We start from the raw sequence: 24,732 nt of genomic DNA, 5'->3' as shown, positions 1-24,732 counted from the left end.
GATGTTTATCTGATGGCTGCTTGCCTTCTTTAAGAGGCTGTGGTTACCAGTGTGAGCCTTGACAGGAGAGCTGTTACATTTTTATTTTAGCACTATGTCTTACATAAAAGTTGGCAATAAGAGAAAGTACTCTATAGGATATGACTCCCTCATGGACTCTTCCTTCACACACTTGACATTTTTTTACATGTCAACAATGCTTGAGTGAAGATATCTTATTTAAAAAAAAAAAAAAAGATAAAGAGGAAGGGAAAAAGTGTGGAGAAGATAAAGAGGAAGGGAAAAAGTGTGGAGAAGGCAAATAAAATAAGTAAATAAGATGAGGGATCTTCTTGTCATGATAGTAATTCAGATGTTTCTTTTGGTTAAAACTAAGAGATGAGCCTATGAGAAATTGACACAGATTTAAAAGAGGCGTGTGTGAATTAAGTGTCCTGATGCAGGTATGAAAATTTGGTTCCACAGCAACATTAACTGTATAGAGCTCCTTTCCTTTGCCTTAAGTGTGTTCTTTCCAATGCCATCCCACCTCAAATTTGGTCCCTGGCTCCACTCACTCTCACATAGATGTTTTAACTGTAGCTGTACTCTGCCTCTGCTCTCTCCTGATTGCTGTCTCTTACAAAACTAGTGTTAAAGTCCATGGTTTCTGTTATCAGTTTTTAGTTAGATACCCTTTCTGTTGGAATGTGATCCTGATCAGGTCTTCACAAATATTCCATTTAGGTTCTGCTTCCCTGTTGCAATATAGTGTTGGAAAATTCAAGAAGTTATCTTATATTCTTTGTTACTTACCTTAATACAATATTTATTCTCCAAAACTATACAAAATCATCAGCTTGTGTTTAGCTTGTGGTAATTAACTCCTCATGCTGTCCTACAGAACTTCTATTAAGCCTGTCATTTCCATCTTATAATAGATTATGCCTCCCAAAATATATTAGCAGTTATTTTTCTTCACTGAATTTCAATCTAGATAGGTTTCAAAACCTATATTTTCCTAATATATAAAGGTCAATTTGAAAAAAATTTTCTTCTTCAAAATGCATCAAGATTTTCCCACATGTCTCTGATCCAATAATTTAGAAGTCAGACTTTTTTTCACCATACACATCACTGATATCAGGAATTCAATGGCAAAACTCAAATTCCCATGCCCTTACATTGACCAAGAACTGTTGATAAATCCTATACAGGAATTTTTTTTATTTTCATTTTATTAACTAACTTGTACTCTTATTGTAAACAAATATCATTTAGATTTCTTAGCAGAGATGGATACATGATATAGTTATCAATCTTGCTTATCTTCTGTCATGCTTTCAGCTGGTCATCAAAGTCCAAATAATCAGAGCAACTATTTTCTCATTCTGCAAATGAGAATATTTTCTACTAGATCACAATAAGTAGCACTCCTGAATCAACATGGTGCAAGCTGATTTAAACTACAATACAAAATTTTGTCATTATTATACTCCCTCAATTTTTCCCCTTGCTTATTATCTTATAATATGCTAACTGTTCTATTTGATGACTGTTTCATGTGCTGTTTTGTTTGGGTTTTTTTCACTATCCTTCCTATTCATACAAACTAAAAAAATAAAAAGTCTATTTAATTTCCTCCCTTGCTTGTATCATGCTCTTGGTATTATTTTTTTACTGTATTTTACCATTTGTGTTCTTCTTTATCCTGGTTACTATACTAAACACAGCTTAGTCATGATTATAACTGCTGCATTTTTGATCATGTGGTTTATAAATTCCACCATGGGAAGCTCATCATATTCATATCTTAAGAAAGTTTTCTTTTTATCTGATTAGTTCACCAAGGGGCTTCTTGGGATCTATTGTTCACTCTGGTCTGGAAAAAATAAAACTAACTAAACAAAACACCAAAAAAACACCACCAAAAAAAAAAACTTTTAGAAAGTGGCAAAAAACACTATTAAAAGTAATTGCATGGTCAGTTATAGAAGAATCCAAAAACATGACTGGTGGGAAGCCATGCAACCTGTTATGGTTTGACATGGGAAAAGAATTTTTTCGGAAAGAAGAGGTCTATCCAGTCAGGGGTCAGGTTTGGATACTGACACTTGGGGTGACCAATTGAAGGTGGACACGCCTCTGAGAACACAGAGGGGTTAAAAGCGGAATTCCCAGGAGGACTCGTCCTTCTTTGGATCCGGTCATCGCAAGGTACGGACCTCCCCTGCCCAGCCCGGGCTGGGTGGGGGAGGGGAGCCATGCGGCCTGCAGAGGTAGGCCAGGGGGTGAAGGATCGGAACCGAGCTGGGCCAGCTCCTGCGGACGGAAGGGTGGAGAACATCTGGGATGTCTTTGTTCCCCCTCCCCTAAGCTAGAGGGAAAAGAGATAGAGAGCCAGCAGACACCTGGGAGTTTGCCGGCAGAGGAGAAGAAGGAGGCAGGGGGAGAAGATGCCCAGCATGGGAGATGGGAGACGGAGTCCTGGGCCAGATTTCAGCGGTCCGGGGAGTCCGGAAATTTTAACCCATTCCTGTGAAATGGAGGCTTTATGAAATATTACTCCTCCTCAAATTGAAGGAAAGAGAGACAGCCTGGGATCTCAGATGTTCAGAGAAGAAGGTTGGGGGGAGATGATGGAGTGACTTTTGGCTGGACTCTGTTTGTTTACCATAGACTGAACCACTCTTTCTTTCAAGAGGGACTGCATTTTAGGGGGATGCACTGGTGAGCCAAGAGACCTCCTTCAGCAACTACCAGTTTTGGAATGGACAGAGAGAGCTGAGGAGGGTGTGAGGATGCCCTCCATCTTCAGAGAAGAAGAGAAGGAGATCTCTGTCCTTGGATCCTCGGCCCCAGGGGAAAATGGGGGAGACAGTAGTCCCAAAATGAGACACTGGACTGTTGTTTATGTTAGTCCTTGGCAAAGGATCCTTAAAGGGGCCCTATAAGCAGTCTCTGTCCATGCACGGTGGTGAGAGCACTGTGACATGAAGAAGAGAGTGTAGCACTGGCTGGTGTGTCTGGGCAGTGCCACGTGTGACATGGAAACACAAGAGGTGGCAGCTGTGTTTCCTGGGGTTCTGTGGTGCAAAGGGGACTCCTCTCTTCCCCGTATTGATTATATTGAAGGGTGAAAACTTGATTAAGGATCCAAATGAGTCTCACTGTCGTTTGTTAGAGTTGAGTAGTAGGAAGAGGAATGTTTTGGAAAGTTTTCATTTTGAATTTTGTATAGTTTTTTTCTTTCTTTTTTTTTCTTTTTTTCCTTTATATTATTAGTAATAGTGTAATAGAGTTTTTCCTTTGTTATTAAGTTTAGCCTGCTTTGCTCTGTTCTCGATCGCATTTCACAGCATTTGATTAGTAAGTTGCATTTTCATGGGGCGCTGGAATTGTGCCAGCGTCAAACCATAACACAACCCCACCTGGAGACACTTAAAAAACAGCTTTGCTACACATACAGGAGTTCAGATTTCTTTTCTTTTTCAGATGTTTCCCTTCAGAAGTAGCCTCTCTGATAATTTAGAGTTCAATATTCTCCTCTCTACTGAACTAAAAGATTCACTATTTCCTAAAACTAAATAAAGATAGAAAGAAGGAAAATGTCATTTATTAATAGACTCCATCTACTGGGAAAAAAAAAATTGGTAACTTCTGTGAACACACTGTAAGTAACAGTTTCTGCATTATGAGCTAGATAAGAAGGAAACTGGAAGAGTCAAACTGAAAAAGGAGATTTAGGTCAGATGTTAGGAGAAAATTTTATATTTTATATATCAAAATGGTAGCAAGTCACTGGCGGCACAGGGTGCTCAGAGAACCGTGGCTGCCCCATCCCTGGCAGTGTCCGAAGCTAGGCTGGATGGGCCTTGGAGTAACTTGAGATAGTGGAAGGTGTCCCTGCTCATGGCAAGGGGTAGGAATGAATGAGATTTACGGTCCCTTCCAAACCAAACCTTTCTGTGATTCTATGTTTCTTCATTAGTTATATTCTCAACACTAATCTTTCAATAAGGCCAACAAGTCAGCATTACAAAACAGTCATGGACAGGGCAAATATTGGAGCTTTTCGGAAAGGCCTGATGAGGTTCTAATGCCATGAGTGAAATCCCAGAACAGAGATAGTGTTCTGGTAGAAATGCTCCTTTGTACCTTTTTTAACTTCATTGCCAATTTAGCAATCCAAAGCCTAATTCTGCACTCTACTACAACAGGCTCAATTTCCTCTGTTCTTTAAATCATGTTTAGTTGTTTCAAGAGGATATGACAGGAACTGTCCTGTCTCCTCAGAAAGCAGTGAATCAAGATACAGAACAGAGCAGAGACACCTGCTGAGCCTATACCATTCAGAACATATTTTTAAACTCTCAAGTAAGGATGGCAAGTCACAGCTGCAAGGATCAACTTTAGAACTGGTGATACCAAGTGCCAAGTCTGTAGAGAGATGGTGTCACTCTCTGTAGAACTCAAGACTACTATTTAGGCAGTATTTTACAGTATTTTTCTTACTTTCAAATGGCAAGTCTTTTTGACCAGGACTACTGCCTTCACCTTGCAATTTGTCCCATTTCATATGTCTTTCTCTGCTAAAAACAGTGCCCAGCTCTTCAGAAAACCAGGCTTTTTTTTCTTGTTGTTGTTTTCTACATCTTCTAAGAGAAACCTTTGAAATCCTGGTTAGATTTCATTAACCTACACTCTATAGGTGTTATGATTAACCATCAAATGATAAGTGTAAATGTAGTATGTGGACAGACTAATCCAAATCTGAGAGGCTGTTTTGTCTACAATACAACAATCCTTTTTCTGCTTCACCTGAGAATCCACCTGAATATTTCAAGTCAACAGTGCTATAATGATTTTTTTAGCTGAGGTATGTATCACCTGAGCAAAATATTCCACAGGTGCCTCAAATTCATTGATTCCACACCTTCTTTAACATGAATTCTAAGTTCCTTAAGTTGTTCATATCTATTCTCTTGTCTTTTTCAAACACTAAAACATGAATTCTCACTCAAGCTGGCAAATAAGTTAGTGGAATCCCTTTGAATAATGACTTTATTTAATTTTAGTAATTAGCATGGCACTTTGAACCTGTGTACTTTTCTTTTTCACTCAATATTCTTTACAAACTTCCTTCATGTGTCTAAAAAAATGAATAAATGAGATACTGATTTTCTAATGATAGGCACTGTTGGTGTGTGCTGCTGAACTCCTTCAAGTGTGATAACCTAGGAATGGTGCGTTGCTGAACAAATGTGATGATTTTTGGTTGTTCTTACACAACACTAACAGTGGGTCCACAAATATCAGGAAAAGAGAATCACATGCTGAAAGAATGGTTTGGTTCAAGGGAACCTTAAAGCTCATATTATTCCAATACCCTGCCATGGGCAACGACACCTTCCACTAGACCAGAGCTCTGAGCCTCATTCAAGCTGGCTTTGAAAACTTCCAGGAATGGGGCAGCCACATCTTCTCTGGGCTTGGTCTCACAGACAGGAATTTATTTCTAATATTCAGTGTATCCCTTCCCTGTCCCATCACTTCATGCCCTTGTGAAAAGTCCTTCTGCAGCCGCTGTTCCCCACTCTTTCAGTGTGACCACACAGCCAATTCCTCATTCACCATGTGGTCCATCTGCCAAATCTTGTCACTCCAATTTAGAGGCAAGACTGTGATGTGGGACAATATCAAATGCTTTGTACAAATCCAAGTACATGGCACCAGTCATTCTTCAAACCTCTAATTTTATGACCACTTCTTGCTGCAAGTTGCCAGCAACCTGAGGACAATAAGAAGCCTTAATTCTTCTGACTAGGCTCCCAGGAGTCCCTTGTGTACCCTGACCTTCAATCCTTTTTTCTCAGTAGATCTCAGAACTTCAGTGTTTGTAGCTCCTTTTCTGTATGGGCCCATAAGAGATATATTGTGGCTTGCCTCCAGCCGTCTCCTTTGTGCTGTTAAAACATTGAAAGTCCTCCAGGTCAAATAGAACTATTAAACCTCATAATTACCAATAATCCAAAGAAATTCCTCCACATCTTTGCACAAAACGGCCATCATCCAGTGAGAGGATGTCTTGTAGTCCCAAAATGTAAAATCTACCCCCTTGAAAATATTTAAAGCATTTTTTTTTTCTCCAGAAACTGAAGAAGTAGCTCAATCCAGCTGCAATACAAGAGACACTGGCACCAGCAGGAAGCACCTCAGTACCAGATGAGGGAAGATTGCAGGGACAGCTCCTGAGGGCAGACCTTGTTTTGTTTACTATTAAAGGAGTAGAAGTAGAAGTAAAGAACAAAACAACACTTTGGAAAGATGTAGCAATTTGTGACGTCTGAGAAACATCTAATACTCTGCTCATTGGAAAGTTACTGCAACATCACAGGGGTGAAATGAGAAGTCACAGGAGCTGCTGAGGACCTGATACTGCACAAATAATGAAGAAAGAGTTGGAAAGAATAGATAAGAACATATTGCTTGCCTTAGAAGTCCCTAGTGAAAGATCTTTCATGTCCAAAGTGAATAGTGTCAGTCACCACTGATAGTGATATGTCTTTCCATGTGTTTGGCATATTTAATTGCTGATGGATGGTCAGACTTAACAATCATTGGGCCAAAACTTGCCCTCATTTACATCAGCTGAAATCTGAAGAAAGCCCACCAGAGTCAATATAAACTCCTTCAAGTTTATGAGAAATGTCTGTGAAGTGTGTTTGGCTCACAAACGCAGCAAGGGGGGAGGACCAGAATCACATGTGTTTTCATCCTGAATTGAATAAACAGATGAAATCTTAAAATGATTCATGGAATTAAAGTTTCTTAGAAATTATATGGGAAGTGAAATCATTCATTCCTGGCGGTTTTGATGTTAGCTTTCATCTCTCCAAGTAGTTCTGTACTTCATGGGAATTGTACACCAACAGCTGATCATCTCTAACACTGTTGTCTATGGGGTCCTCACTGGCACCATGCCTGCTTTAAGGTAGGCATCCATTTATACACATAATTAAAGCTGAACAAGAGCAGGTCTGAGGATAAAAACCATTACTAACCACAATTGCCTATCTTTACTGGAGTTATGTTCTATTCATGCTGAATTACATTAAGACTGGAGGAGTTTGTCAATGGCAGAGGAGTTTTCCATGGAATAGGAGTAATCCCAGTTGCTCAAATCAACTTTATTCCCTTTCTCCTTTCTCTGTTAACCTTTACTTAGGGTGCATGCACCACTCTGTGGTTAAACAGGGTAGATGCTAACAAGGACAGCTGGTAGGATGAAACTGAAAAGCTACAATATGGATAAATGACCCCACAAAACTGCAGTCTAAGTGGAGCTTATCAGCTCATTCTAGAGAAAATTTCATTTAATTGGGTGGGTGAGAGTAGTCTCAAATTTATACATTTAATACTGGATGAAGGAAAAGGCTTTAATAATAGAAATTACAGCACTTACTAGCTGAGGACATGGAGAACAAGCTGAGTGGTAATTCCTACTCATCATCTTTAATCCTCCCATGTGTAACTGAAAAATGCTGAGCTGAGATCAGACTGGTTTCCAGGATGTCTGGTCTATTACAGGTCACATTTGGAAGGATATTTCAAGCCTATCAAGGAAAAAGAGTGGTCATCTACTTGTGTGGGAAAAATTCTGTGTCTCTAGTTGGTAACCAAACACGCTGCAATTTCAGCCAAGGCATGATTCCACCTGGTAATTTTTAAATCTCTAGACATCAAAGTTGTTTCTGTACCTACAAGCCTTATCAACAGCAACAGTGAGCCCAGCTTTTGGCAACCAGGAGAGCTCCTCGCTTCCTTCAGCCACTCCTACCTGTTGCCAATACTTTCCAGAATGACAAGGAAAAGGGGATCAATTGTGTTTTGTTCTTTCCCATCTCAACAGAAAAAAAATTGGTCTTATAATTTTATTTTTTTCTATTCATGTACAATGATATCAAGTTTGATTTGTTTTGCTCACTGACACACTGCTGCCTTGGAAGTACTGCCATTCTTCTGGAGGTATGAGATCCTAGTATCATCTGGGCTTTTTTGCATAGCAGCACACCACCTTCACTCACACCCCTCAAATGATTTTGAGGGCTGCACTTGTGAAAGGAAAATGCACAGGTGAATACTCTTCTCCAAACCTCATCTAAGTAAACATCTTCTAACTGCAGTAAAGTGAACAAGGACCTAAACTGTTAGAAGACAGAAGTAAATCTGTGTGTGAAAATGAACAATGCTACAATTCAGACTCTCTGACAGGTTCACAGGATGTATAGGTAAGTCTGGTTTGTCCAAAGGACAATTAAAAGAAAGCTATTTTGTGCTATCTGGCCTTTTGATTTCAGCGACAATGATAATTTATGCATTTCTTCAGCTCGATATCTCTTGTGTAAGTGGCAAATTACAAAGAAAGGAAGTAAACCATCAAAAGGTGAGATTTTTTCTTTCAAGACTCATTCATTTAGGAAGCACAGGTTGGTTGGCCTTGGAGCCAGTAAGATACTCCAAGTCATTTTGTACATCAAGGTAAAGGGCAGATTTCTTAAAACAAGGGAAAAATTACTTACACTGTGCCAAATATTTTGCATGAACAACAGAAAACCCTGATCCATGGTCATTACTAGACAGAGTAAAAAAATACAGAAACTTCTGATTTTTTGGCAAATGTTGCTCACTTTCTTTTAACTGCATTTCTGAAAAAATTCCCTTAAGTCAAAGTAATTTGGGGAAATTATATATATTAAATATTAATGAAATTACCAACTCTTTTAGTAAGGATGCCCAAGACTAACTGCTGAGGTAAAGAAGAAGATGGAAAACTCTCCATACGGAAGATATGTTTTTCCCAGTAGAGATCACTATGGGTTTGGTATAGTCAAAACTTATCCCTTCTCAATAAAAATAACCAATGTGGAGATCATTTTGTACCTCCAGATTTTAGAAATGTGGAAAACCATATTGATGAAACATCAATTTATCAATTTCTTTTTTTCTCCAAAATGAAGACCTGGACTGTATCTGACCATGAATGCATGGGACAAATCTTCTCTTATTAAAAGCCTGAAAACCCACAATTTCAGATATGAAAGCTGACCTGTCTTAGAGGTACAGTGAACTAATGTCTCATGCAAAGAGCCTGAGGACTCCTCAGAAGGAAGGTATGAGTACTCCTCAGTAGAGTACCCATACTACTGGAGCAACATCAAAAAGCCTGAAATACAGCCCAATTAAACTTACATTTGTTCAATCAAGTCTGTCCTACAAATGCATTACTTGCATATAAAAATACTGCTTAACAACACAATAACTTGGTTTGGATCAAAAGCAAAACTGGTCAGTTCCCCTTTCACCACTATGAAACTTGAAATAAAATAAAACCAAAGACCAGGTAGGATTTAAGTTTAAACACCGTGCTATTACTTAGGGAGGGTCTCTTGTTGTCAAGACCTGGTATCTGTGGTGTCTAATAGGGGAACTGACTGCATATATATATATATATGTGTGTGTGTGTATGTATATGTATGTTTGTATATAATGGTTTTGAGGTACTCTACATTAACATTTTTTGAGTACTCTGCTCCCTGTTGTGCTAAGCATACAGTCTGGCCTCAGCTCAGTGCTGCCATATGAACATATACTTTCCTAGATTTTTCTTTCTCAGCTTGCCTATATGGAGAAGTTAGATTAGTCGTATGAATTTACAACACACTAGATACTGCATATGGTTGAAGCACAGGCTACCCTGAACCTCATGAACTGCAAGTTTGTTTTCACTTTCCTGTAGGCCAGGAGAAGCTAAGAATTAGTAACAAGTACATGAATACCACCCCATTTTATGTTTGGTCTTGCTCAAGACTTATCTATTAAGATGGTATGGAAGACAGCTTGAGTTCATATTGAGATAAGAGAACTCAAGTTACAATTACAAATGTCTGTCAAGGACTAAAAATTTTCAAATTATGTTGAGGACAGTGGAGAAAACAGAGTTTCAGTTCTCATTTTCCACTCATGAAAAAGGTGATGATGATTGCATTGTTCTGAGGACTGTGCTGCCTGAGAATTGCTGCAAAGATTCAGCAGTGGCATTTACAGAAAGGATGGTGTGCCAGGATTATGCATTGGCACCATTGTATCTTCCATCAAAACACGTGGAGACACATCTGAATTTAGTGTTGCTGACATCAGCAAAAGAGCTACTAGGCAGACCACACAGACAGGCACAAAATATTTTTCAATTTCCAGTCATTCGTCAACATATATGGAAATGACTATATGCCCCACATAATTATTGTGAAGATTACCAACTATCCAGTACCTGAAAGGAGCCCAAAAACAAAAAGGGGAGAGGTTATTGTAGTGACAGGACAAGAGGGGACTAAAAGATAATAGATTTAGATTTGATATTAGAACTAAATTCTTTACTGTGAAGTTGTTGAGGTCTTGGCACAGGTTGCCCAGAGAAGCAGTGGCTGCCCCATTCCTGGAATTTTTCATTCAAGACCAGGTAGGACAGGCCTTGGAGCACCCTGGGATAGTGGAAGATGTCTCTGACCATGGCAGGGGGAGGAATTAGATGAACTTTAAGGTCCATTTCAACCCAAATTTTCTGTGATTCTATGAAAAATTACACATTCATTTAAAAGACTAAAATAATGAAAATATAAATTTAATAACTTTTTTAGCAGATTTCCAATCTCCTAGATGACAATTCAAAAGTTCTTCTTAGTCCTATTTCTTCTGCAGCCACATATAAAAATGTAAGTATCCATGAAGAATGAGCAAAAATAGACAAGGAGTCTATCATTGCACTCCTAGCCTTGGTAAAATCATGGAAATGAGGAAAAGATTCAAGCCTCTGTTTGAGCCTGGCACAAGCAACATAACATTTCTTAAAAATCTTATTCTGGAAAGTTCCCAACTGGATGTACAGAGGTAGTTTAAATAAGGTTAAATTAATTAAACAAAACAAAACAAAAAATAAGCCACAAAAAACCACAAAAAAAACCCCAAAACAAAAACTGTGTAAATGGACTCGTTACATGCAAACTTCTTAATTTTGCATTTCAGTTATCACAAGCTGTCTGCTGTTGAACTAGTGGTGTGATTCCAAGCAGTCATGGATTTTCAGGCAAAGATTTAAAACAGATGGTCTCTGATACCTTTTTCATTAGAATTTCCCTAAATTTTCAGAAATCTGTAGCTTTGTCTCCAGATCTTTCGCCTCTTCAGCCTTTGACTTCCATAAAACAGCTGAGGTGCCTTATACTCCAGGAGCTGGAAGGAACGAGATGGCTTCAGACAAGGAAAAGAAAAAGAAAAAGAAAAAAAAAAAGAAAAAGAAAAAGAAAAAGAAAAAGAAAAAGAAAAAGAAAAAGAAAAAGAAAAAGAAAAAGAAAAAGAAAAAGAAAAAGAAAAAGAAAAAGAAAAAGAAAAAGAAAAAGAAAAAGAAAAAGAAAAAGAAAAAGAAAAAGAAAAAGAAAGTCACTTCTGTATCAGAAATTGTTTATTGAGAAAAAAGGAAAAGAGCTCCCAAGGTAAGGTCTGTAAAATACATGACACCATGTCTCATGGCTATGGTTAAATGGCTTCAGGCCAGGCAAAGAAAATGGATGAGAGATGGGTTAACTCTGCTGCTGGTAAAGCAGTGGGATGTGTATTATCTGCCCCAGTAGTGGAATGAAGTCTCCCAGGCACACAAATTCTGGAGAAATATCAGTGATAGCCACTGTAAAGTTTACTGTAACAAATCTGTTCAGACTCCAGAGCCCTTGCCAGCAGCTGGAGGACATTACAGCCAATGATTTCTCCAGTGTAGACAACACCTGAAAATAACCTTGGCTGTCTGGAGTGAGCAGTTCTGTGTTTGTTAGTTTTGTCTTTAGTTACTGCCTCTTTTATATGCCTTTTGTGAATTGTTCACCTGGAAGTTGAGTTCTTTCTTGCTTACTCTGTCAGTTTTTGTTTTTTCAACTCATTATGGGGTCACCTAAGAAAAACTTTGAAGGTTTGACTCACAGTCATGCAACAAAATTTGTTTCAGGTGGTAATGCTTCCCAGTAGAAAAGTGTTTGGATTGTTGGAAAAGTAGCTTGTTATGAGAATATAAAACAGTTTTTCGGGATGAACAAGTGATTTTTTTTGTCCCTTTTTAAGTGCAGAGCTAGTGAGCAATAGCCTGAGGGAGTCAGCTCTAAATAAGCCTGGATCACTCCTTACTTTTATTTTGATATCTTTTTGCCTCCATCCAGCCCTGGTCTACAAAATTATTTTCCTTTTTGTATATCTAGTTGGGGTTTGGAAAACCACAATCCATATTGCAAGTGTGTGGGTAACCAAGTGATATGGACACATTTCCCCTGGATGTGTGGGATAAATATGATTTCTAGGATGCATCCTTTATACCATGACCCTTCTACAGGGTGTATATGGGTTCTTTGAGAAGCCTGTGCAAAAGGCTAATGTTAATGGACTAATGTTAATATTCTGTTTTTACAGCACACTCTGAAACTGGAGTCTTGCTGAGGTCACTGTAGTTTATCCTCTCCTTCTTTGGACATTAGAAATTTTACTTGCTTTATTCTTTCACCCTTGCCTGAAACAATACCTCAGTGAGCCTCTTTAGCTTTGAAACTTACCAATATCTAGCTCTGCTTGTAAGGAGAGATTGAGCACAGCTCACATCAAAAGTATGCTGCATTAATAGTTACAACTTCTCTGTGGACAAAAAATGCATTGGGGCACCTGGGCAGATTCACTCACAACACACTTGCCTTCAAATGTCAGGATTTTGGCTTTTCAGACCCTTAGGATTAAGTGACTGTCCAACTAGGCTAAAATGTATTTTAAATAAATATAATTTATTTTGGGATTGATACATTCAGTCAGCTAGCCAGTGTCTCTGGAATTGGTGCCTGAATAGAGTAACTGTGTCACTAACAGGGATCTTTAGGCTGGATGTCTTAATTGGTTGCAAACTCAGTGAAAGACTCCAATTCCAGTTCAAGAGGAGTCTAAATGATCGAAAAATACACTGTTGAGAAGAATGTCATGAAGAGAATGGATAAGGACATGGATTACGCTGACATATAACACAGTGCATTATCAACTAATACATCTCTGCAAGAAGTTGGGGTTCCATCTACTTGCATACAGCCTTAAAGCAAATCTACTTGAGTTACTCAAAACAAATCTACATCTGAATATATAATGATTGGATGGAAGGAATCTTACTGATTTTTAATTTAAAATATAAGAAATCTAGGAATATAGCTTTAACAAGTTTATTTGGTTCTTTCTGTCGCTGGAAGGTGTGCTGACTGTTCCTTCAGAGATACAAAACTTCACTCCTCTCTCTAGGAAGAAAATACCTGTGTAGTACCATGTCAAAAGAAAAAACACCAAGGTATGTTGCTGTTCATAAGAGACTCTGCACAAACAGATGTGTAATGGACCAACACAAAGGATTGAAGAAAGGAAGGCCATGAGATCCCAAAAGGTCTTGAAGCTTTTTCTATCAGGCCCCATTCTTTAGTCAAGGAAGACTGATTTGTGCCAGGATTGGCTGTCTAGAAGGAAAGTGAATCATCTTTCTTCTATTCAATTTGTGATCTCTTCCTGGCATGCTGTGAGACTATATTTGGCCTCATTCCTGTTCAACCCCATTAAGTATACCAAAACACAGAGCACTTGCAAAGATAATTTTATAGTATATACTTTGGATAGCCCACTTCAACTGAAAATGGAAATTGTAGTAAAGGGTGCAAAATCCAGATAAAGTTTAACTAGCAGATCACCTGAAATGTGTATGAATATGATATGGACACATTTAAAACAAACATACACACATAGAAATTATAGATTGACATAATCTGCTGGCATCAGTTCTGCTCCCTATCCTCTTAAGGGTAATGGTGCTAAACTCATAATTCATTATAGTTCTGTGTCATCCCATATAGACTGACAATTCTGGTGGATGTTAATACAGGCTTCAGTAATCTCCACTGTGCCATTTAGATGTGACATTTTGAAGTGTGTGCACCAACAGACTCATTACAGGCCATCTATATTTATTAATATTCTGGGGAGATGCAGCTGTAATATCCTTTGTGGAACATTGTTAGATTTCTAGTGTAATATCTCTAGAACATGATCCATCTAAAACTTCTTAAACTTTGTTCATCATTTCAAGGGGGAAAATGCTAATTAAATCTGACAGCATTTGCATATAGAATCTAGCAAATGGATGAAAGATTTCTCTCCGTAGAGGACAGATGTGGGAGACAGCCCTGGGGAGGATTCTCCAGGAATGCCATGGGAAACCACAGAGGTATAAGGAAAATATTGCCCCTGGATTCCCACCTTCCCCATGCAGATGAATGTATGTCTGTCATACACTGTATACTCCTCAGTTCATGTCTGTCATCAGTTGTACTATCCCCCTGTTCTAGAAAGTTGTCTGTTCTCGTTATTCCCAATGGTTCTCTCTAAACCGCTTCTTCCCTTTTTCCGTCATTGGCCCAGTGTCTGCCACTCCATCCCTGCTTCCCCCTTACACCCGCTTTCCATTGGACTGTTTGTACCCCAGCCATGCCCTTGCCTTTCCCAGTTATTTACTCTGGCCCCTCCTTCCCCGCTCGCTCATGTAGCCCGCTCCCCCTGCATGCAGGTGTTCCTCTGCTCCCGCTCCCGTCTCCTTCGTCCTCGTTCTCCTCAATAAACCCATGCGGATGGCAGCGGCTCAAGAGTCCTCCTGTCTTTTGGTGGAGACTTTATTATGATATCCAGGCACCTGTGGTCCAGCCAGCAGCGGGCTGCCCCGCCAGACAAGGCTCAGGTCACCAACAGGAAATAATACAAATTATTAAAGAAATTTGAGAGCTAACTGGAGTAAACAGTCATCAGGATAAACAGCATCCACAACATTCACAATTTTAATTTGCTTATATAGATAGCTAAAAAGTAACTTCTGCAAAAATTGGAGATGTAATTTAGGAAGACTTTCATTCTGGGCTTGAGCCAAATTTTATGGTAATTTGTGCATTTTTTTTATATTGACTACAATGAGGTCTGAATCAGGTTATAATAAAAAATTTCTCCATAAGATTATGAAGTGAATGAAAATTGTGAGAGCCTGTCAGAATCCAAATCCAGAAGGGTTTCTGTATTCACAGATCCGACAGCCAAAGAGAATTTTTCATTATTGCTTTTCCTCTAAGCCTTTTGTCACGAGGTGATTAAAGAAAGGCTGACAACCAATTTCTGAAAAAATCATTTCACAATTTCATGTTGGCTTGGGAGCCTACTCATTACAAATAAGCTTCCTGATGATAAACCTGAACAATCAGTGTATGGATCTCTGCTGTCCTCTGTGGAATGAAAATAATACAACTACAGAGAGACTTTACGTGTCTACAATTTTTTTGCTTTGAAATCCCCTAAGGTATTAGGAATTCTAGAAAGATATAGGAGTGTCCAATTATCTTTGCAATTTAACAAGAAATTACAAAAATATTGTCTTTCCTCTTCATAAACAGTTTGATGAAATGTTCAGTATACTGCAAGTGTCTTTCTAGAACTGATATTAAAAATAATATCATCTAAATCATGGAAAATATACAAAAACTGAGCAACAAAAGATCCTAGCTGACCAGTTTAAGATGTTGCTTAGGCAGAAACCAGTTGCCACAGGAGCCAGTAATAAATGCAGAAACAAAATAACTAGAAAGATGGTACTAGACTATCTTCCATTAGGGGGAAATTCTGGTTAGAAGTTCCTTTGTTAGGTAAATAATCCCCACTATGATTTTATTGTGAATACTAGGCCTGTTTTCCAAAAATTGCCCTATTCTGATTTTGTCCTCCACAACATCCTACAATACTCAATTCCTAAGTACTTTTGCATCCCGTATGAAAAACCCCCAAAGACCCCCAAAACAAAACAAAACAAAACAAAATAAAACAAAACAAAACAAAACAAAACAAAACAAAACAAAACAAAACAAATAACCCTCCAATATATTTTCTTTTCTTGCTTTTTTTTCTTTTCTTGCTTTACACTTACTGGCATTTCATCCTGTTCTTATGCTATAATAAACAGCAGAAACTCATTCTGTTTCGGTAGATTGCTTTGCTCCATTTGTCAACAGAAAATTCTGCTTAAGATTTTTTTTTTTTATCTCCTCATATATCTCCTTTTGAAGAAAATTCCTGATCTACTTTGTCTCTCATTTAGAAGCTGTCACAATCATCCACATTACCATTCTTTGACAAAGACATGGCTGTTGTGTGTTTATGAACATTTAGAGATTTTCATTCAGGTTAAAGTCTTTTTACCCCCAACTTGACATTTTGCTTCCTCTTTTTGTAATAAAGCATTTTTTGGTTTATTCCTCATCCAAATTGTTACAAGTGAAAAGTATTAAATGCTGCAGGCACCCATTATTAGTTATTTAGTTTATACAGGTTTTCAAGAGATCGGCAGTCCAGTGATGTTCATTACTTTTTGGAGATAGTTCTTGCTGCTACTATAAACCTTCCCTGCAGGCAAACTAGTGGAGGTTTTCTTGAGAATTGCTCAATGGAAAACATTGGGCACTAAAGGTTGACAAAAATGAAAGTTAGTATGCCCTTGTTCATCGTGATTCATCATATTAGGTGAATGATCAACAATATCATCAGTTACTAAACACAATATGCATTGTAGTCTTCCAAAGATTTGTGTACAGTGTCTTCCTTTAGAGAATAAGAGATACTGGGTATTCATTAACTCATTGAGTCTCTCCACCTGCCAATACAGAATTATTATCTGAAGTAAATTTCTGAGGGACCTGCTAAGTACTTGCACAGACCTGACATTCTGGTCAAAACTCAGACATAATTTAATGAGATATGTGGTTAGTTTTGCAAGGCCTGGAAATTTAGAATGTTCTAACTTTCTCTTGGATTTCTATTCCTGATTCTTTTGTGTTACTTTGAAAATGCAAGCTAGCACTGTTCAGTCTGTACAAGACACTAACATGAGTTTTTGTTGTTATAAATGCAAATGATTGCACAAGTGTGAAACAAAATAACAATATCATCTATATTTTCATAAGCAGTAATGATAATAGATTTCGAAAGACCATACTTAAGGCTGTAACAATAATCTTCTGCTGCTCTAGGAATGAAAGTTGAAATCAATCTGATAAAAGATAAGTATGGCCCACTGTGTCCCTTTCTAGCTAGCCAACATTGCAGACTCAATGACATGAAGTCCTCGTATCAGGGATAAAATTCATAGGAATGTGTGGAAATTTAACTGTGAAGACACCTGTGTAAATAGCTGTAAATAGAAGACAATCCTGCCTAAATCCAGGCTAAATTCAATAAAAGACCTGGTTACATGTCCAGTCAAGAGTGTTGCAAACGCCTTTGTGGACAGGACCCCAGATTCCTTCCTGGGTTTCTAATCCTGTTGTGAACCAGTGTGTCAAAAAACACTTTTATAATCCTCAATGGAAATGTCATCTTGTTGCAACTTGTATTTGGTGTGCCCTGCTCATTCACTGTGTGCAAATCTCTGGCATGACCTTTTCTACAGCTCTTCTTGGTAGAGGATGAAGGACTTTGATAAGGTTTTTTCAAAACTACAATCAATCTTAAAATTAATCTTTTGCATATGTTCAACTCTCTTAATCTTCATTGTCATTTGTTGCAATATAAGCACAGACTAACCCTATAAGTAGGGTATAGAGGCATATATCTACAACTGCACAAAATCTACCTCTATCACAGATGATTCGGTAATGTATCCATAAGTTCTTACCATGTGACAAAAATCTGCGAAAATTTACTTTGAGTGCTGTTTTTATTTATTCACTGAATAGAATCACCCCAAAAACAGGAAGCAGTTGCTGGAACCAACAAAATTTTACAGGCCAAATTTCTTTTGGCTGATGGGCAGAGCTGCATGGCGCTTGAGAAGAATGAGCAAGTGATGATCAGGAATTTAGAATAAAAAAAGAACCAACCAAAAAAACCAAAATCCTACACTTCATAGTTTTACAGAACTGCCCTTTACAAAATTAGTTGTGATTCCTGAAACCAGTAGACTGATAATAGTCAACTTTAACAGTCGTGCATTGATGTAAAGTGACTAGAAAATGTACATCTCAGTGCCAAATGAGAGCATTCTTGATTAACTGGGATAATCAGCATGGCCAGGTTATTCCAGGAGCAGCTAAATGGATGTTTTCCTTGGAATAAATCTTGGAAAACGTGCTACCTAGAAAAGTGTATTTTTAATGTTTATGGTAACCTTGTCAACAAGCTATTATGTAAATGTTAGAGATGTTCTGAGCTGTGGGTGCCCAATCACACAAGGATAAGATAAGAAGTTCAGATGTCATAAAAATGAGATATTTTTTTTGACCATGCATCTAAAGAACTTTTTTTTTTACTATTTGACTTTGCTATGAAATCAGGAATGGCTGCTGAAATACTAGAAGTTTTTGTCTTAGTTTTTGTTCCACTTTTTTTCTCCATAACACTATATACAACTACAACAATCACACAATGAGTTACACAGCAAGGGAACAGGAAAATGAACATTTTTGAATGTACTAGTACTGGAGTGAATAAAAATCTGGAATTTTTTAAATATGCCCAAATGTTTTGGAATTCATATGCTTGCTGAAGAGCTAATCATGCAAATTTTAGGATCAGTGCTCTAGTGTAAGCTGTCTACATGTTGATCACCCTCTGTCATCAAGGAACAGACATACCCAGAGCTGAACTCATCATGCTACAGCAGACTGAGGTCATGATAGAACCTCACAGGGACTGATAATGGGTGCAATTTTCCTAATCTTTTCCTTCAATCCCTGACTGTGAGTTTAGCAGCAGTGCGTTAGTGGAGCCTCATAAGAGAATGTGGGAGTTCCTGCCTACTTTTTCTGCTAAATTCACTTTGGAAAAATGCACAGACTATATTTAAGAAGGGGGAATAGCTTCAGAAGACAGACATCAGGGTTAAAGGTGATACTGGGAAGAAATTCTTCTCTGTCAGGGTTGGGAGGCCCTGGCACAGGGTGCCCAGAGCAGCTGTGACTTCCCCATCCCTGGAAGTGTCCAAGGCCAGGTTGGATGGGGCTTGGAGCAACCTGGGATAGTGGAAGGTGTCCCTGCCCATGGCAAGGCTTTGGAATGAGATGAGCTTTAACGTCCCTTCCAACCCAAATCATCCTATGATTTTATGGTTCTACAAATAAAAATGTATGAAATTAATAGGAAAAAAATTTCTTCCACAATTTCATAGGGAATATTGAGATCTTTGGCAAAATCAAATTCCTCATAGAAATTACACCAGACCTGAATAAATTTAGAAAATACTGAGAAATAAAACCAGAAAAATCCTACTACAGGTGTCAACACAGGCAGTAAGACTGCTCCTGTCTATCACCCGTATATGTAGCAAGGCTTTATCACAAAGCAGGGCTGAGGAGAAGGCAGCCTGTGCTTCTCATTACCTTCTCAAACTCAGAGATAACAGGCACGATTTGTCTGCTTTTACTTAAGCTGTTACAAGTTAAGTGTTTAGAGTCAGTGAGCAGATCCCCCAGGTCCATTTACATTCAGTGGAGGGAAATAGTCATGTTCAGAAAGTGATTCATTGCATCTTGCGAGATCAAGCATGAATCACCTGCTGGGTATGCCAATTTCTCTCTATTCACTTCAAACCCAGCCTGGGGCATCTGGCTCAGTCTTACATTTCTAATACTCAGACAATCAAATTTAGGTGAGGAGAGCCCTATCAAGATAGACTATAACACCAACAGTGTCTGAGTTAACTACCCTCAGCACTCAGCATGGACTGAGCCCACAGTCCCTAAAAATTGTGTCCATATTTGAGAATTTTTTTTGACCTGCCTCAATATCTGAAGTTATTAACAGTAGCAGATTAAAAAAAAAAAAACAAAAAACATATCTATATACCTTAAACTTAGATTTTTACTTCAAAGATAGTGAGTTCTAGGTGCTCTTGCAGATCTCATTTTCACATTCCACAGTTAGAACGTGAATCTCTGTAAGTTTCCTAAGTTGTTTTTTGGTTTTTTTAAATTAACTTCCTGAAGGTGAATTTCTAAAAAAGAACCCTCAAAAACCAAACAACAGCAACAAAAAAACAAAACAAACAAAAAAACCCCACAAAAAACCAACCAAACAAAAAAACAAAAACCCCACACAAAACCAGAAAAAAAACCCCTTGTATTTCATATGACACTCAGTGGAATAGTACAAATAAGTTAAAAAAAAAAAATCTACTTTTAGTATGCATGAAAAATTTTTTATTTCCTGATCACTTGCATTTGTTTTATGTGTGTGTGTCACTATGCAAATCATCAAACAATCAAGAATTTCACATCCAAAGGGAGATTTTTCAGGAAAAACCTGAGCTTAAGAAAAACAAAACAAAATGAAAGCAGCTGGGGTATGGGTAAAGGGTTATTCCTTTTGTCTGTAGACCATAATGATTAATGAAGTCCATGTTTACTTAGACGCTCTGGTTACTAGAATGTATCTAATATCTGCAAATTTTGCTTTTAGAATATGATTACTGTGTTTTAGTGCAATTATGAGTGTTTTAGAAGCAGAGCATTTTCACTACCTCTTCATCTCTCTGATCACATGAGTGTATTTTGGGATGCCTGTCAAGAAAATTTGAGCAATGCATTTTAACAGCAATAACCTTTTGAGCAAAAAAGCACTTATGAAAAGGCCCATAAAACCCTGAGATTTTAGGTACTCAAAGATGATTAAAGAATTATGCTGACGGAGCCTGACTTGAGAGTTTGAATAAAGCATGCTATTTGGAAGAATCATTTATTTCTCTATATTTTTCTATGGGAATAAAATCTTGGATTAAAATTTTACATAATGAGAGAAGAATTGTAATTATTCTTAAGAGGTGTTCAAACAAGATGCTGCCTGTTTCAGTTTTCAGAGCTTTTGTTCTGAAGGCTCTCAAGCTGCTGTAAAAATCAGGTGTTATCTTGATGGCTGCTTAAATTTATGACATGGCCTTGGTCAGAAGAAGTAAATGTATGTGATGGGGCTCAGGCTTAAGTAGGACTCAGGACCCTCCCTTCTTCAGGTGGAAAGGGCACAAATATTGTATTGGAAATCAGTGAATAAATAGTCCTCAAGAGCTCCACCTTGACTTCTTATCATCATGCCCTACATCTGGAACTTGTTTTGATAATTGTTTTTGTTCTTCTTCTGGTTTCATCATATCTGATTTCTGCTTGCATGCAAGTTTAGCTCTATTTGACAGTTTTTTTTGGTTGGGTTGGTGCCATTCTTCTATCCCTGAAAAACTCTCCATCAGCTCTGGTTGTTTGGGGGACCTATTTGCAGCTTTTCAGTATCTGAAGGGAGACTACAGGAGAGATGGAGAGGGACTATTTACAGGAGCAGTGAAAAGACAAGAGGAAATGCCTTCATACTGAGATAAAAGAGGTTTGAACTGGATAAAAAGAAAGTTCTTCCCTCTGAGGGTGGTGAGACACCAGATGCCCAGTGAAGCTGTGGCTGACCCATTCATATGAGTATTTAAGATCAAGCTGGATGGGGCTTGGAGCAACCTGAGACAGTGGAAGGTGTCCCTGCCCATGGCAGGGTGCTAAGGTCTCTTCCAACCCAAGCCTTCCTATGATTCTATGAACTTTAAGGGATCAGGCACACTAACTAAATGGCCCACAAGTTTAGTGTCCTAAATCCGATGGGGAAACCTGCTCCATGAGTCTCTCCATTTCCTTCTGGATTTCTCACCAAGTGCAGTCACTAAGGGGTTTGTCTTCTTGTGTGTAGCTTGCCCCTGTAAAAGCAGCTGAAAACACATCCTGAATCTGGGAGAGTTGGAAAGCAAGACAGCAGCATTCACACAGCCATGTATCTCAGCAAAAATCCTCAGTCTTACCATATCTTCCCAAAGCCACCTCAGTTCCTGCTGTTATGGTCTGACTAATGCTCACTATGACAAAACCAACCAGGAGGTTCTTTTGAGGCTTTTAAAAGGTGGGTGTAGGGGTCCCAGATGTAATGGCCCTTCATACTGGAATTTCTGTACCTATGCTTCTCTCTCACCCCTGCCCTGTACATACGTTGCTCCTTCCTACCTGTTTGTATGAGTCTGGATGGATAGCTCAAATACCAGCAGCAGGGTCATATTATTAATGAAAAGAAAGAAAACAAAGGACAGGAATGAGAAAAGGAGACAGATCGAGACTCAGAAAACAGTTTATAAAAACTAGTATTTTTTTCCCCAGAAATGTAGGTCCAGGATCTAACATCAATTTTCTTTTGTATTGCTTTTTTTTTTTTCTGGAAGTACCTGGAAATAAAATCATATATATATATATATATATACACACATACATACACACACAAAAATAAGGTTAGAATTGATTTTTTTAAGAATGTTTTATAACTTCCAACATTAGACAAGCAAGAGCCATGATTTGCTCCATGATTCATGGTTAATAGCATACTTCCTTTAGACACCTTTATTTATCCTACAATAACACAAAAAATATGCCTGAACTGGCTAACTGGCTTTATTTTTAGCCAGTTTTATGTTGTCATTCTTTTAACAGCACATAGAGGAAGGGGTGCAGGGGGAGCCAATAAAGAAGAATGTGAAAATGTTTCCTTCTATAAAAACCAAGCCTGAAGTAGCAGTTGGACTTTGGCATACGTGTGGCCTGTTAGTGCCTTCTGTCGTAATCAGCCTTCTGGCAGAGCAATAACATCAAGGTGTTGTTTATACACTATAAAATGTTAAAATGGCATTGTAAAGATTAGCTGGAAGGTAGGGATTGTTTCAAGGGCTTTGTTGTTTTGTTTTACTTTTCTATTCTTGAGACGAAGAAGCACCCCCCTCAAAAATTGCCTTCTTCGATAGTTTTGATGATTCTTTAATGGGAAAAATGTTACCTGCAGAGAGGTGGTATGACCCATGGCTTAAAGGGACTAAGAAGAAAAAAAAATTGTTTGAATCCTCAGTTCTGCCAAATATGCTTTGTCATCCAGATTCACATCCCCTCAAAGTGCCTCTTACCTCAGCCAACAATTGATGCAGCTGAGGGTTCAGGCACTGAGTGCGCCAGGAGAATTATTAAATCCCCGCACCACAAAACAATTAAAGGTAAGAAAAATACCTAAATTATTATCTAAATTTCCATTCTGATCTGTTTTTACCTAAGGTTCAGAAACATAAGGACATCAAGTAGTGTCATCAGAATCATCAGTTTAAATTTCTCAAACAGAACGAGTTTAGTGTTTTTGAGTAGCTCAGTCCCTTTTGTATGTGCACTTTCCAGGTGGGATTCCTTACAACAAATCTAAGAAGGATTCCTTGCAGCAAATTACCATAAAGACAATTACCATGAGAGCTTCCCTGTCCTAACAGACATCCCCATGATTGCAGGGACAAGAAAATCATCACACAGAAACACAGAAGAGATGTTTACCCTGGGCTCAGCCCAGCTGTCCACTGAACAAGTGATTCTACAATACCACATGAGATAATTTAGGGAGTTGAGAAAACCAATGTAGAGCCCAAAGATATGGTGCAGAAACTATCTCCCTCTTAATGTGACAGCTGAAGGACAACCAGGATACAGACACAAAATAATATTACAGTAAGCCTCCATGAGTGAAGGTTCATGTTTCTAGACCAGCGTTTCAAATGTAGCTGCCTCTTTGATCAAAAAGATTTCCTGGGATGAAGAGATTGAGCCCATTTCAAACCCAAATTTAAAGGCTTTAAATTGACAGGTCGGAGGGGCTGAGGTACATCTTCCAGAATGCTTTCTCAAAATCCAGAACTCTGTGGAAGAAATAGAGTTGAAAATCATAATTTTCCTTTTCTAAACATTGAGTACCATTTTCCCAGCTCTCCTCAATATTTTGACTCCTCTGTAAAAAAAAAAAATCCTGTTTCCCAGCTGGCTTCTGAAGAGTACCAGGGAATGGGAATGTGTTTAAAATCTTGATGTTCAAATTAAAATCTTTCCTGAGGAAGAAATCAGGAGGATAATCAGAGATAACTTTATATAAACTCATGGGAACACAACCTCTTCCCCCCAACTTTTATTTATTCCTATTAATTGTCACTATAGCATTATTTTGGGTAGAACATACCAGATGATTTTTTCCCAGATGATTTTTAGCACTGATTCCAAACTCTGTGGGCTTCCCCTGTCTTTATACATCCCTAAGCAGCAACCTGCTGGGACCTGGGAAGATGTGCCAGTCAAGCAACCACTTATCACTTGTTCAGTTTCTTATATTCTCTCCCAAAACATCTGTTACTGGTTGGTGTCAGATGCAGGATACTGGGCTAAACTGAGGGTTTTTCCTGCCTCAAAGATTATGTTATTGTGTAACAAATATTTCCATGACAAAACATGCATATTTTGATTCCTACCAGCTTCTGATGATGACGTTCAGAATTTGGGTGGATCCAGGGGAAAGACATGGGTTGGAAGAAGTCTAAAGGGGTTACACAGTTTGGTCCAATTATTTCTATATCAGTTTAGCATATATTTTTCTAATCAGTTTGCAACAGACCTGAGCAAAGAAGGCCCACAGACTCCCTGCAGTTCATTGCCCTAACATTCCACATCTCCAAGCTGTATCCTCTTTCCTAGAATCTAGGTTGAATCTGACTCTCTTATCCTCGTTAAACATAGGAAATAG

Source organism: Taeniopygia guttata, chromosome Z (assembly GCF_048771995.1).
Source record: "Taeniopygia guttata chromosome Z, bTaeGut7.mat, whole genome shotgun sequence".
NCBI classification, from domain to species: domain Eukaryota; kingdom Metazoa; phylum Chordata; class Aves; order Passeriformes; family Estrildidae; genus Taeniopygia; species Taeniopygia guttata.
The sequence above is the reverse complement of the archived record's forward strand: the minus strand, read 5'-3'. Positions refer to the sequence as shown.